Source organism: Carassius gibelio, chromosome B1, assembly GCF_023724105.1.
Source record: "Carassius gibelio isolate Cgi1373 ecotype wild population from Czech Republic chromosome B1, carGib1.2-hapl.c, whole genome shotgun sequence".
Taxonomy (NCBI): domain Eukaryota; kingdom Metazoa; phylum Chordata; class Actinopteri; order Cypriniformes; family Cyprinidae; genus Carassius; species Carassius gibelio.
In genome coordinates, this window is record NC_068396.1 from 21,871,832 (window position 1) to 21,889,143 (window position 17,312).

Sequence of the window (17,312 nt, forward strand, 5' to 3'; positions counted from 1 at the left end):
TCATATCCCAAATTTCACTAACTTAAATTTTTCCTCCCATATCATCACATAATTTCATCCAGTAATCTATTTTACATGCACAGATAACTTTACTTACAACTGCCTGTCCTCTCTTAAAAATGATCAGGTCATCAAAGTAAAAAGAGCTTCATGAACCTCCTAAGAATTCTGTTCCTAATAGCATCGCTGCAGTTGTCTGTCCACAAAGGTACAGTTTTCTTTCGTTTTACTTCATCTTTTGCTGTACTAGCCTATATAAAATGTTAATAATGGTTCATTATATTCCTCTATATTATCATGTATTTCTTCCATGTTTTGCATTCTTATTTCACACATCTCTTTGTTTATCTCTATTTTGTAAAAAAAAAAAAAAAAAAACTGCAGAATTTGCAGGACCTGGAGGAGTTTTTAAAGAACAGTGCTCTGTTTAACTGTTCAGAACAAACAAGGGACTCATGAACAACCATAAAAAGACAAAAAGTCGTGGATCATCTAGATAACCACACAGAGTATTAGGAACAGGGTTATTTTTTTTTTTTTTTATAAATGCAAAATATTGTATTCTATTTTTGTCTTGTGGGTTTAATGTAAACATCTTTTATGTAACATATCTTAAACAGGACAGTACTAAATAAAAAATGACATGAATTTTTTATGATCTCTCTTATTTTGTTACATTTTCATATTTTCACATATTCTAAAAGTGTGCATACTTTTAAGTGGCACTGTATATTATAGAATATATGTGTGGGTTTCAATCTATGAAGATTATAATATACATATACATATTTGGGGCCCTATGCACAAGCTTTTGCCCATCCTTTAAAGGTGTTGATAATGTGAGTTTTTTGATGATTAGTTGTATGTTTGGCCTCAGTGATTGATATGTGCTTATAATTTCTTGCAAGATTATCAGAAGTGCGACTTGTTCCACATGACACCAGCCCTCCTCACCTGGCCTTCATTCTCACCTTCTTTCTTTGTTCTACTGTGTTTTCTAAGTTTGTATTTTAACCATTCATTTTTACACACATTGTTCACTGATTTTAATTGTTAATTATAAATTGTTAAGTAGTCTTGTTTTTTAAAACATATTTTATTGTTGTATTATATGCTTTTATTATTATGTACTGTATTATGTGACTTTAATAATTAATTTAAAAGTCTGGTTTTTTTAAAACATTATATTTATGTTCATATGCTATTATTATTATTACTAATCTATTGTTCTGTGATTTTAATTATACATTGTTAGTTACTCTTGTTTTTACTGATATATTGTTTAAAAATTAGTGCAGATAAAGCTTTGTTCTATCTCCTATTTCCCTTCAACAGTTGAAATAGCACTTTTACAGGTTTTCTACAAATTCTAAAGGTTACACAGTATCACTATAAAATAAATTAAAATAACTATTAAATTATTAATAATTATTAAAAATCAGTATAAGTTACTATTCATTTGACAAAACATTTTTTCAGGATATGCTTCTCATTGATTCTGCATTTCTCCAAGCACTTACTTGATAAATCTTTTGGTTGCCCTTGTTCCTTCTCTTTTTGTATTTGCTTGACTTTTTAAAGAGCTTTGGCATACAACACTCTTTCCATAATCCTGACATTCTGTATTTCCACAGCCTCTTTCCTGACTTTACAGTACACCCTGCATACCCAGCAGCACTGTGTTCTTCCCAGCAGTTATCATTTATGCTTTACTCCTTGTCCACTTTTCCTGTATTCATGATCTCCACTGCATCTCACACATCTTTGTTTCCCTCTGCAAACACCTGCTACATGACCATACATTCTGCATTTTATAGCATCTGTGTGGAGGAGGAATATGATATGGCCTTATCATTTAACTTACATATCCAAGAAATAGCAATAATATTGACAAACTATCCATTCTTTCCATATTTCTAACACATTTCAACCTTCTGTCATTGCTCACTGATGCCCATGTAATGTTCTTTTTTATTGTCTCATCAGATACATTAATACGAGATTACTCGTTTTATCCACTTCTTTTCTTCCACTATAGAACGGGTGATAGCTGTTTTTTTCCGCAGTTGCTCTCCACTGACTGCGCTAATCAAAAGCATGATGGGAAATGACTGGCTGAAGGGCACAGCTTATTGCTCATTGGTTCAGACAACTGTGATGTTGCGTTCTCTTCCAAAAAGTTTTTTTTATTTTTTATTTTTTATGTGATTTCATGTGATCACATGTTTCAATTATGTTTGGATATTCCCAAACACGATGACAGTGCTGTTTGAGAGATGTGATTGTTGTTATATTTCTATAAAAAATCAAAAATATATGTTTGTATAAAAGTAAAAATGGATGATAAATATGCCTTTCATATGGAATTAAATAGCAAGCACTTTGAGTGTTTTGTTTATCAAGTTAATTTTAATATAAAGCAACAGGACTGAAATTATATCATGTTTAACAGCAGCACTGTGAACTGTGAACGCAATATCCACCTTTGATCTCGTAGCAATCTGTTCCACTTCAAGAGTTCAGAATTGATTTTAGAATTGATTTAGGTAATCAACAATCTCTGTTTACATGGTAGATTCTTAATCAGAGTTTTGTCTTAATTGTGTTAAAATCTGAATTTTGTAGCATGTAAATGTACTGACTGTTGCAGAGTATGAAGTATGAAATGAACAGACAAGAAATAAAACTATAATAACACTAAAATAACTTTATTTCAGATGATTCTTCACATCATAAACAGTCAAAATGAGTTTGCAAACACATTATATCACTAAATGAAATGTTGTAAAAAGGTGACCTCCCTCTTTCGGCTCCACCGTGGGTCACCATCATGGTGTACACATGTGCATCCTGCCTATCCGTTCTGTATCTACCCTATTGTCGATTATTAAAAACTATTTGCATTTATCTTCATCTTCTTTGTGTGTTTATCTCACCGTAGCGTGACAAATATTTTATATTAAATATAGTTTAAAACAGCAATAGCCATTGAAAAACATTCTAAAAGCCTAAAATTGCAGATAGCATACTGGACAGAGCTAAGTCTTTGTGGTAAAGTAAGATCTAATGGTATGTACATTTAAGAAAGTATTTGAATTCTTTGCTGAAAAGATTTTGCACACAGTTAAACATAATAAATTCCTGAAGATGTAGTATGTGTTTTCCATGATAACCAGATATTCTTCTTTTGTTCAATAACAGCATCAGGAACTATTCATAAAAAATATAGTTATTATTAAAATTTCAGATATGCACAACATTTAGCATGTTAAATTTGCTTATTTATTAAAGCTCATTGACTGAAACTTTTGAAAAAATCTACATTACGTCACTTACTTTTCAGTTGCAGAGGAAGTTGAGCTTCTCGTCACAGTCTCTGTTCTCCCATCTGTCAGTTTCAGTGTTACGGGCTCCACAACGATAAGGCTCAGTTGGGCACTCTGGCAGTGAAGTCTGAATCCCCAGAGTATTGTTGCTGACCCAGAACCACTGACCAACCAGGTAACGCAGGCCTGTAGACACACTTTCTGTCTGAGATTCTCTTGTCTAATTTTTGTCAGCTGTAATTGTCTCTCAGTGGTGATGCTGCCAGAACAGTGTGGTGAGTCCTGCAGTAATGCAGCGCTTCCTCCCATGTCATCTTCTCCTTAACAAGAATGAAGACAGTCTTGTAGCATAAAAAAGGAAGTAACGTATTACAGCTATAGTCTACCCAGTTGAGGTAGGAAAATACCCAGTTTTGATTACCATTAAGATTATTGGGTTGATCAGGCCCCCAGTTTGAGAAAGAAAATGCATTTCCATCAGACCACAGAAACTGATTAATGTCGGATTTGTTCCTATACAGGCCGATCCACTTATCTAATGTCTTTCCTTTTGACAGCTGTATAAGCATGTTTTGTTCTTCTTGACTGGTGATGGTTGACAGATCTGTATAATATTTTCTACAGTAACCCTGAGCATCAGTCCAGTTCTTGTAGATGCTCAAATAGAAATGCTTTTAGAGCTTTAGTCAGTCCACAGATGACAGTCAGGAGAATGATGGACGCTTTCATCTTTCCAGTGAGGTGTTGTATCACTGCTTGTATAAAGCTTGTGTTTTGACCCTCGAAGATGATGATGTGTAAATCATTTGAAAGATATGTAAACTAATATAAGGAGACGTCTGGACCCACCCCCGTGAACTAAATTATGTAAAATCTTATGTAAAGTCTTGGATAAACTCGTGTAAAGGCTTGCAGAACCTGCAGGTGTTCAACTGAAATTTTAAAAGGGGAATTACTGTAATGATAACTATTTTATTAACTGATAACTATTAGATTTTATGCTTTAAGGTAGTTGAAAAAACATACAGAAATTGTCTAAACACAGTTTAATCAAACATTTAATAAATTCCTTCCTAAGTATATTCCATCATAGTCAGATATTCCTTTTCAATTTAACAAGTGCACAAAATGCATTATATTACAATTTCAAACACATTCAGCCATCAGCTACAGTATCGCATCAGACATCAGACTCATTCTCTACTATAGGGGAGGAAGAATTGTATAAACTTGTTAAATCATCTAAACCAACAACATGTATGTTAGACCCTATACAATCTAAGCTCCTAAAAGAGGTGCTTCCAGAATTCTTCTGACTATTATTAATTCCTCAGTGTCATTAGGATATGTCCCAAAAACCTTCAAACTGGTTGTTATTAAGCATCTCATCAAAAAACCACAAATTGACCCCAAAGAACTAGTTAATTATAAACCAATCTCGGATCTCCCTTTTCTGTCCAAGATACTAGAAAAGGTGGTATCCTCACAATTATATTCCTTCTTAGAGAAAAATGGAATATGTGACTATTTCCAGTCAGGATTTAGACCGTATTATAGTAGTGAGACTGCTATCCTTAGAGTTACAAATGACCTGCTCTTATCAGCTGATCGTGGTTGTATATCTCTATTAGTTTTATTGGATCTTAGTGCTGTGTTTGACACAATTGACCACAATATTCTTTTGCATAGACTTGAACACTTTGTTGGCATTAATGGAAGTGCATTAGCACGGTTTAAATGGTACATTTATGACTGCCATCAGTTCGTAGCAGTGAATGCAGATGTATCATATCGATCACAAGTGTAGTATGGAGTACCTCAAGGCTCAGTACTAGGGCCGCTACTCTTCACGCTTTATATGTTACCCTTGGGAGATATCATCAGGAAACATGGTGTTAGCTTTCACTGTTATGCTGATGATACTCAGCTCTATATTTCTTCGCGGCCCAGTGAAACACACCAATTTGAAAAACTAATGGAATGCATAGTCGATATAAAAAACCGCATGATGAGTAATTTCTCACTGCTAAATTCTGAAAATTATAGGACCTAAAAACTCTCAATGTCAAATGCAGGAATGTTAATAGAAATGGGCAAGAATAATGAAAAAAAAAAAAATCGAATATGTTTAAGAATCATGGCTCAAACCTTAGTTGAATTTTGATTTACAAGGATATATGGATATTTGGAAAGACCGAAAACAAGGAAATGGTGGTGGGGTAGCTACAAAGGAAGTCATAGTATTGTCATGATATGCTCCCGGAAGAAACACGGAGTCAATAATAATCGAGAGAGAGTTGTTTTTCATCCAACACAGGGCTATATCCAACATGGAACAAAGGAGGAAGACACACGTATGTAACTGGTATATGGTCTGTAGACTCGACAAACACAGACTGAAAAGAGATGGGTATTTAGAGGCAGGATAAAGAAGGGCAGAGAGGTGTATGGAATTACTTAATTAATGGGGACATGGAACAAATGGGGAAGAACACCTGGGAACTAATTAAACCAATCACAATCGTGCACCTGACCACACCACACGCTTCAAAAAATAAAAGGCAGCATTTACACACAGCTGCAGGTTGTGGCCTGCACACCTAACCAACTCCACGCCTGGCCACTGACCGGATCCCTTCAGTAATTCCACCGAAAGGACCATGTTGGCAGCGTTGTCCGTTACCACTGACACTCGCTTCTCTGGTGGAATGTGGTAAGCGTTCGCGACTTGAGTGAGTCATGCAGCAACATTTTCTCCTGTGTACACTTCATCCATCTGCTTTGTTTCTAGCACAATGCTATTCATTTTCCAGTCTGCATCGATAAAACGGGCTATAACTGTCATGTATGCCTCCATTCTAAGTGAAGACCACAGATCAGTTGTGAGGCCTACAGCCTCAGAGGATTGGAATAACGTTAACTGGTTTACATTTACTTTAAGTCCATCAAACCACAAACGTAGCGCACTTGTGACAGTCTCCCGTGCTGACACAGTATATCTTGGCTCGACGATTTTAAACATGTTCCTTAGTGATGTGACATTTGAACCAAAGCTTCGGAGCTTGTGTCGAGAAAAAAGGGGCGTGCCAGATGAAGCCGCGATTCGAGGCTTGTGTTGTTAACATGGAAATCACGTGACTGATGACAAACGAGGCCTCGGTTTGTGTGGAGTGTCGGTTTCCGGATAAAGGGGGTTCGAAACTCACGCCACCTTGTTGGTGTTGTCAGGAGTAGATGAATCAGTTGTAGTAGAGTCAGCGAGTCAGAGTTAGAGTTAGATAGTTGTGTCGTCATCGTTATTGTGTCATATATGTGTTAGGGATGTATATTATTAGATTATATCAGGTTAAATTAGTTATAGTATATTGTTATTATTAATTAAAGTAGTTATATTATAGTATTTTTATATTAATTAGATAAGATTTTTTGGATTGATTTATTATTATTATTATTATTATTATTTGGACTGGACTGCTTTTTGATTTGGATTGTCTTTTTGGATTTGTTTGCTTTTTGTGACATCTTCCTTTTTCCTTGTAATGGAGCCAGCAAGAAAGAGGAAATCCTCCTCTGTCTGGGAGTTTTTTTTTAATGGTTGGTCACAAAAAGGTATGTGTATTATTATTGTTTTACTGTCTTGATATAATAATAATACTCACTATAAGGCTGTATTAAATTTCATGTCTATTCATTTATGTTTCTAGGTGAAATGCTTGCTGTGCCTAAAGAAGCTGACATACAACAATAGCAGCTCATCCATGCTCAGGCATTATCGAGCACTGCACGAGCATGCACAGACTACTAACAATCTTTATCAATCAAATCAAATCAATATTTATCCAAAGTGAATCTCACAAGATCTGAGGATCCACTAGTATATTGGGCTCAAGATAAACATCTGTATCCTCATTTATACCAGCTGAAACTGACATTTTTATGTTCCCCCGTATCCTCTGTTCCATGCGAAAGGATCTTTTCCAAGGCTGGAGAGGTTCTGTCCAAAAGGAGGAATCGTCTAAGCCCCAACACAGAAATAATTCTGTTCCTCAATAAAAAGAATGTATGATCCTTCCTTCACCCACCCAGTGTTGCAGTTTTGTTCCTTTAAATACATAGTCCCATAAGCACAACACTGCACTAAAACTAGTAACAGTTTAATGCACAAAACACACCAGAAACAATTCTTAACCTTTCCCACCCCACACTTTTCTGTTGTAATTTGCGTTATTACACTCCCTCCACCATAAGAACTACACTCAACACAGTCTCACTTTTGTTGTTCCTACTGTCACTATCCAAACAATTCATGAATAATGAATGAACTGTGTGTGACAGTTGTCTCTGCACAAGATAATTCAGACAGAGAGAGAAACATATTTTATTTGATACCCAGGCAATGGACAAATGTCTGCTCAGGTCATTGATTCAGTATGATTTTACTGGTCTGCTATTTCTTTGCACAGTAGTTAGGTGTCACTAGTGAGCAATAATGAATGAAGCTTCGAGTAATGAACCTTTTGGTGAAGCAATGGGCTGCGAGCTCTCAGTGGTTCAGGAAGCCTAATTTTGCACTAATGTTCTTAAAGATTTCTTGGACATTTTGTCAACTAAACCAAAAAAAGTAGCATTCTAACTGATTGAATACACCAAACAAACAAAACACAGACTGAACAGACATGGGTATTTAAAGGCAGGATAACGAAGGGCAGACAGGTGCATGGAATAACTTAATTAACGGGGACATGGAACACACGGGGAAGAAACTAGATACACCTGGGAAATAATTAAACCATACATGGAAGACAGAATCTGGGTCACAGGGGCAAAAACACACATAAAGAATCCAGGGGTGTGACAGGTATAGACCAAATTTTGAAACCAAATTTTAAAATGTATCTCATCCAAGACTTTTAAAGCTACTACAACCAAACTTGGGTCATACTTACAGACTGGTCTGACTCGGGTTGCTATATTTTTATAACTAATCCAGCTCATGGTTTTCGTAAACCAGACTATCAAAACAACCTAAAATCCCATAGACTTTCATTGACGGCGTGAAAACTTTTATACAATAAGACTTATGGTGTATTTAAAGCTGCGGTAGGTAACTTTTGACGCTCTAGCGGTTAATAAACAGAACTGCTTGCATCTTGCGGAAGAACATTGTAGCCGGAGCTACTTCTCTCTGTTTATGTCTATTGCCGCGTTTCCACCGAAATTACCCGGAACATTTGTACCAGGAACTTTTTTTCCCAGGAACTTTTTTCCCCCCAGACCTGTTGCTTTCTGCGTTTCCACCGCGGTGTAAAGTACCGGGTAGATTAGGCAAATAGACTGGTGACGTAGGTCTGCGCGCGTTTCTCAATACAAAGTACCGCTGATAAAAAAAAAAAAAAAGTACGCTGATTTTGGACGTGCATCCTCCGTAGTTGGTTCAGACTTTGTGCATTCCTCTCGGGAGTGTGATGTCCGCGACGACGCAAGTCCGGTAAATCTATAAACAGCAGCATACTTGATAACTTCAGTCTGCTCGTCATGGCTACTGCAATTTTCCTTACTGTATATTTACAATAAAACGAAATATGATATCAAATACCACTGCCTCCTTTCGTTTTCATTTAAGCATAATAACAACTGCAGAAATGTACTTAGTTCAGGGAAATGTGTATATGCAGCCATTACAATGAAACGAAATATTATATAAATTTGCCTTTTTTATTTTCATTTTAACATATAGATAAATTGAATACAGACCAAAGAAAACCTGTCAGATTTACCCCGCAGCTGAATTATATGTTATGTTTAACCACTAAAGAGACATCAGAGCCAGCGGCACATATCAGAAGATCTATACGAGATGAGGCTGCTCTCTGCGGATACATGAGGACTGAGCTTCCGCTGATCGAGTGGAGCTCACCGTCTACGAGATCGGCGAAACACATTTTTAAATAGGCACTGTCTTTATAAATAAACCATAGATTTGAGTTTTAAACAACTACATTCTCGCCTGAAATACTTTTAAAATTACATTTCATGACACAATAACAGTAATATTTGAAAATTATCCGAATAAATGGTGGTTGAACTCAACCAATGCTGCGTGAACTCAGATCGCTTTGGCTACTGCAATTTTCCCCTCAGTATATTTACAATAAAACGAAATAGGATATAAAATACCACTGCCTCCTTTCATTTTCATTTAAACATAATAACAGCTGCAGAAATGTACTTAGTTCAGGGATAAGTGTAACGTTATATACAGCCATTACAATGAAAGAAATTTATATAGACTTGCCTTTTTATTTTCATTTTAACATATAGATAAATTGAATACAGACCAAAGAAAACCTGTTAGATTTACCCCGCAGCTGAATTATATTTTATGTTTAACCACTAAAGAGACATCAGAGCCAGCGGCACATATCAGAAGGTCTATCCCAGGAGAGGCTGCTCACTGCGGATACATGAGGACTGAGCTCCCGCTGATCGAGTGGAGCTCACCGTCTACGAGATCGGCGAAACACATTTTTAAATAGGCGCTGTCTTTATAAATAAACAACATATTTGAGTTTCAAACAACTACATTCTCGCCTGAAATACTTTTAAAATTACATTTCATGACACAATAACAGTAATATTTTGAAAATGTTGATCAGAATAAATGGTGGTTGAACTCAACCAATGCTGCGTGAACTCAACCAATCAGCATGTTTAGCGCCAAAGTCCCGCCCCCGAAAGTTCCGGAACTTTAAAAAAGTACCACCTCGCCAGCAGGGACTTTCTAGGGGGCATTTTTTTACCCGGAACTTTTATTTAGTTCCTGGTTCCTGCGGTGGAAACACACCAAGTACCGGACCAAGTCCCTAGTTCCTGGGTAAAGTTCCTGCGGTGGAAACGCGGCTTATGAAGAATCACAAAGGTACTGGGTTACTCCGCCGCGGTACCCCCGAAGCAATCTGAAATAGTCCGAATATATACACTTATTATAGGTGCACCCTAGTGATTCAGGACAAGCTAAAAACACGGTTTGGAAAATGGATTCATGGTGTACTCGCTTATTATATACATTTTTCTACATTTTGAACACAAACAAAGTTACGGACTGCAGCTCTGTTTGGTTATTTTTACAGGGAGCGATGGAGTTTCTGCAAATGGCAATAGGACCACTGGGAGGAGCCAGAGGAGCTTGATTTTTTTCACAGATTATCTGTCTCATATTCTACTGTCAGGACATAATGACAGGTTTAACAAATATGTAAAAAATATATTTTTACAAAAGTTACCTACTGCAGCTTTAAGCTGTCTACTGCCATAAAAAAGCTTTAAAACTCCATAATGAAAAAAAAAAAAAAACTGCTAAAACCAACCTAAGCTGATTGCTTATTTTGGCTGGTCTCCCAAGTTGGTTTTAAAGTGGTTTTGGATATTGTCACACTGGTCGTAGCTGGTCTCTAGCATTTTTTTTTTTGTTTTTTTTTTTTTGTTTACTGAATCAACTGGTTTTAGCTGGATTAGATTAGAAACATGCAACCAACATGATAGTAACTTGCTAATCAGCCTAGAAACATACTTTTAACATGATTTTAAAGTGGTTTTGGCCACTAAATTTTCAAGCCAACTTAAAGTTTGTTTTAACAAATGTTTTTATCTAGCTAATTTTTACAATCCATCTGAAAAGTTAAGTAAGGAATTATTGGAAAGTATAAGAGCTAGCACAAATCAAAAAGTTAATATGGTGTGGTGGTTTCAATGTCCATAACACACTATGGGTGACTATTAAAACTTGTTTAGAATTATTATAATGGACTGATTGTGGAAGAAATGTTAGATTGGGGTTGGTTAATATGTCAGTACAATGGATGTTTTACAAGAATAGATCAGCTTTAGATATTACTATGGAGGCAAATGTGAATGGAATGTAAGTAAACAAAGTATAATGGGAAGTGGGAATAGTTGGGGGTTTCAGTTCTCTATGGCAAAAACACAAGTAATATGTGTCAGGGTTTGGCAAGGAGGAACTCAGGTGCAGACAGGAAGTAACTAAACAAAGGATTTATTTGTACAAAAAGGGAAAACAAAACCCACGAGGGGGAAAACAATGGCTAGGGCAGAAACTAAACAACTTAACAGGACTGGATTGACAAGATAAACTCTTAAACACTAACTACAAACAGACACTCAAGGTTATACAAAGAGTTCAAGGATACAGAAACATCTAGAGACACTCACGATCTGGTAAACAATCACAAATGTGGAACAATGAACCGACGAAAGACAGAGCACACTAGGAGATCTAAATAGGGGAACTAATTAAGACACGACAGGTGGCACAGATAGGACAATCACGACAAGACTAGGATAACAAGGGGGGCGGGGCAAGGGAACGAGACAACACAAGCACATGGCCCAAAGACAAGGCCATGTGCTTGTACACAAAACACGGGTCTGTCATGATCATGCCTCAAGACTAGGGAAAATCAAGGACACGAGGGCAGAATCATGACAAATATGCTTTTCCAAAAAAAAAAAAAAAAAATGATCCAAGCTTGAATGTCAAAATGTATGCTTATCAGCTGGAACAAGTTAATGTACAAATGCAGAGTGCAGAAATTCATAGAAAAATGCAAAAAGGAATAAATGTCTTAAGGGCCTTGTTAGGACACAAGCTGTCAGTCACTGAAAATAATTTATTGTGCTGTGATGAGGTCAAGCATACATTATGGACGTGTAGTCATATGTACTATTCAATAGTAATTCAAAATACAGTGATTAGAACATTACGACAACAAATATGTGAGTTACATAATATGGAGTTAAATAAAATATGAATTTCTCTTAAGTCATTTTAGCATCATTTAGGTGCATATATACATGGAAAGGAAGTTTCTGTGCAATTCTGTGGAGTAAGGATATGTTCTATAAAGACCAGAGAGGTTAAAGGTCTCCTAAGGAATTTCAGCCTTGGCCTTGTCCTCTAGGTGGGGGGAAATCAATCCAAAGAGTTTTTGATCATGGATTTACATGTGATGGTCATACTCTGCATATCTTTGATTGACCATCAGTCTTATTATGATCAATGTGTTCTTTCGTGTTAATGTTAAAAAAGCTGGATAGTTAGGCTTGCCTCAGACTGGCTGGCACTAGAAACTGATTTATGTCTTGGACCTTCTTTGGAATTTGGCTCTTCGTGTTTTCACCATGTTTTTGATTGAATCTTAAATTGTCTGTTTCAAGGTCTGATAACCTACACCTGTGAACCATTTATTAACGAGTTCTAAATATTTAATAACCTGGGAAAGTGAACCTTAAAGTAAAGTGAACACCAATTAACCATTTATCAATGAGTTATAAACAATAATAACCTGGGAAAGTGAACCTTAAAGTAAAGTGGACACACTATTTATTTTGTTCTGGTAAAATGCATTTTATTGTTGATGCACTATATCAGTAAGCTAAGATACAACATTAATGATCATAACTGCACATTAAATAAATATATTTGATAAATGCAAGCTGAATAAAGGCACCTAAACATTTATATTTCATCTAATTTAACCATTAAAAAAATAAGTAAATCACTGACCAAAAGCAAAGTTACAGAATATTATCATATTAATAAGCAATTAGTAATTATTTTTGTTATCATGAAAGAGCCCATTGTAATTTGAGTATTTGATCATCTACACTCGCAGTACATAACATAAATCAAATATCCTTCAGTCTCTCTATAATAGTCTATTTTTGCTGCATCATAGAATAGATCAGAAATCTGGTTTTGAGTAGAAAAAAAGTATGAATAATTATATTTATTAGACATTTACTCTTTATAAAGGGAACATTAATGTAAAATGTTACTAAAATATTTTAACACAGTATTCATTTTTCCCTGGTATACTTTGGCTAGTGTTACAGTAGACTATATAAACATGCTAACAAGCAAGATATGATAAAGCTTATTGCGCTACTATCATGCTGTGAACGCAGGCACCCCACACATGTGCACAGAAAGCCGCTTCATACATTGTGCCAGTAGTGAAATTGTTTCCTCTTTTTTTCCCCCAAACAAAAACACACAAAACTGTCAAAAACTTTTGTTAACTTCTGTTGTTTGAATAAAGATTAAACTGTATTCAATTTTAAGATTCTACATATACAATTTATGGTTTATGTGAAGACTATTTTAAGTTCACAGAAATGAAAAGTTATAAAAGTTAAATATATATATATATATATATATTCTCAGAATATAAATGTAATATTAGAGTCATTTGCCAATGATTTTGAAACTATTTGTTCCAACTAAGTTCGGAGCAAACCCTTCCCTTCCATAAGCCTACTCTGGTCTGATTGGCCATTTGGCCAAGCCTGTTGTGATTGGCACAGAGAGGAATCCTTGAGCCAGTTAGCAAGTGCTAACAATGAAAACAAAAAAACAATATACATAAACAATAAACAAAACAATATAGTGCTTCTATCCGTTTTTATAATAATGACATCAAATACAAAAACACATATGAAAGAGAATCATGCCCACAGCTAAAGATTAGTTGCTAAACAGTTTGGATGGTGCACTGAAGAATTATAAGCAAATGTCACACTGGTGGAATTTCTTTATTTTCCATACAGAATATCTGTTTGCACATTTATGTGCATATTGAAGGGAAACACTGACTACAGTCAGGACAAACGGGAAAGTCATGTGGGGGGTTGGTAAAGCAGTTTGGGCACATCAGCTTTCTGTTGATACTTACAAGAACTGGACTCTTTATGGAAACCTAAAGCTTCACTGTGTACAGGGGCATAGGAAAGCCTTGCCACCCCTGCTGCCACCCCAGTTGGCAGCAACAAATTAAAAGTTAGGGCCAATTTGAAAATTTACGAGCGTGAATCTCCAATGTCTGATACTTGTCACCTTGTCCTGGATAAAGCCATTTGGATAATAAACCTACTGGGGTTCCAAAGCTGGTTGTTGCACCAGAAACCCAAAGACAATGTCCTTTCCACAATATAACCTTGGTGAATTAGGTATGGTTAAACAGTTGTTCTTTGGCTATTATCTTGTTTAATGTGATTAAGCCATGTTAAATATATCTTCCACTGAGTAATATTCTTTTAAAAGTGGGGAAAATGTTGTATCCTGAAATGTTATGTTAACATACTGCCACTAGGTGTCAGTAATAACCTGGAGGTGAAAGAAGTGAAAAATAACAGAGAAAGAAGTGTTGAGGATGCTGCTCGCTTGTCACTGCTGTGTTTCCTTTATTAGTACTAATGTAAATACAACACTCCCGTTCTTAGGGCTAATCACAACCAGGTGTTCCCTATTACCATTCCCCTATATAAACTGTGTTTGGAATCTCAGTCATTGCAAAGTCTTGTTTAGTTCTGTCTGACATTTCTGAGTGGTTTCTCTGTGTTTGTTCCTTCCTAGCTTGATCTTAGAACAGTTTATTAACTTTGTTTTGCAGTTTTGTGGCTCTCCCTTTACAGTTGAGGAGGTCACTACTCCGAGGTGTCCAGCTCCTTTCCGTTCTGTGGTCCCTGTACCTGAGCTTCATCACAAGATGGCCGCCAGCCCAGCACCACTGCACAAGATGACAACCACAGTTGATCTTCCAGAGTCAAGTCACCGCTGACCGTCCAGAGCCAGGTCAAGTCACCGTTAATCTTCAAGAGCAAAGACAAGTCACAGCTGATCTTTGAGCTTAGTCAAATCACTACCGACATTCCAGAACTTCATCATGCCTCAAAAGATCTTACAGAGCTTCATCATACCACAACAGATCATCCAGAGCCTCATGTCACTATCATCAGTAGGAGTGCCAATGAACTCCTTAGAAGGCACTCCACTCAGGACTCTGGCATCTTCTATTTCCATTCCCAACTCCATTTCCCATAATATTGTTCTTGGAACTAATCACAACCAGGTGTTCCCCATTACTACTCCCCTATATAAACTGTGTTTGGACTCTCAATCATTGCAAAGTCTTGTTTAGTTCGGTCTGGCATTTCCGAGCGTTTTCCCTGTGTTTGTTCCTTCCATGTCTGATCTTGGATTGTTTACACTGACTGTGATTCTCTGCTGCCTGCCCCGACCTCTGCTTGTTACTGTTGCTGATTCTGTATATACCTGACATACCTGATGCTGTTTTCTCTGATCATTGCCTGTTTGACCATTCTTTTTATTAAACCACTGCATATGGATCCGAACATCTCTGACTCATCGTTGCAATAACTGACAACTAAGGAAGATCCCAAATTCAGTATCTCAGAAAATTTGAATATAACTTAAGACCAATACAAAGAAAGGCTTTTTAGAAATCTTGGCCAACTGAAAAGTATGAACATGAAAAGTATGAGCATGCACAGCACTCAATACTTAGTTGGGGCTCCTTTTGCCTGAATTACTGCATCAATGCGGCGTGGCATGGAGTCGATCAGTCTGTGGCACTGCTCAGGTGTTATGAGAGCCCAGGTTGCTCTGATAGTGGCCTTCAGCTCTTCTGCATTCTTGGGTCTGTCATATCACATTGTTCTCTTCCCTATACCCCATAGATTTTCTATGGGGTTAAGGTCAGGCGAGTTTGCTGGCCAATTAAGATCAGGGATACCATGGTCCTTAAACCAGGTACTGGTAGCTTTTGCACTGTGTGCAGGCGCCAAGTCCTGTTGAAAAATGAAATCTGCATCTCCATAAAGTTGGTCAGCAGCAGGAAGCATGAAGTGCTCTAAAACTTCCTGGTATAGGGCTGTGTTGACCTTGGACCTCAGAAAACACAGTGGACCAACACAAGCAGATGACATGGCACCACAAACAATCACAGACTGTGGAAACTTTACACTGGACCTCAAACAATGTGGACTGTGTGCCTCTCTTCCTCCAGACTCTGGGTCCCTGAAATCCAAAGGAAATGCTAAATTTATTTTCATCAGATAACATAACTTTGGATCACTCAGCAGCAGTCCAGTCCTTTTTGAAGCGAGATGCTTCTGATGCCGTCTGTTGTTCATGAGTGGCTTGACAAGAAATAAGACAACTGAAACCAATGTCTTGCATACATCTGTGCATAGTGGTTCTTGAAGCACTGACTCCAGCTGCAGTCCACTCTTTGTTTATCTCCTCCACATTTTTGAATGGGGTTTGTTTCACAATCCTCTCAAAAGTGTGGTTATCCTTATTGGTTGTACACTTTTTCTACCACATCTTTTCCTTTCCTTCACCTTTCTATTAATGTGCTTGGACACAGAGCTCTGTGAACAGCCAGCCTCTTTTGCAATGACCTTTTGTGTCTTGCCCTCCTTGTGCAAGGTGTCAATAGTCATATTTTGGACAACTGTCAAGTCAGTAGTCTTCCCCATGATTATGTAGCCTACAAAACTAGACTGAGAGACCATTTAAAGGCTTTGCAGATGTTTTTAGTTAATTAGCTGATTAGAGTGTGGCACCAGGTGTCTTCAATATTGAACCTTTTCACAATATTCAAATATTCTGAGATACTGAATTTGGGATTTTCCTTAGTTGTCAGTTATAAACAACAAAATTGAAAGAAATAAGCATTTGAAATATATCCGTCTGTGTGTAATAAATTAATATAATATATACATTTCACTTTTTGAATGGAATTAGTGAAATCAACTTTTTGATGATATTCTAATTATATGACCAGCACCTGTACATATGCCATGGAAAAAGGGGTACTGTGTTAATAGGTTCATAAATTAATGTCATTGGTCTTGTTTAGTGCTTTCTGCTTTCATAATATACCACCTAAAACATAATTTGGTGTCAAACATGTGATGGATGCACTTCCTTTGCATGTGAGAAATGGGGTGTTTCCTTGCATGTTAAGTGCTTCAAGGAAAATTCATGCAAACCACTATATGAGGTTTGATTGTTGGTGGCCCTTGAGTGTGGTCCAGATCAGTCCAGTGATATCTGGATCTATTATCTATTATTTATTAATAGATAATATTTATTATCTATCT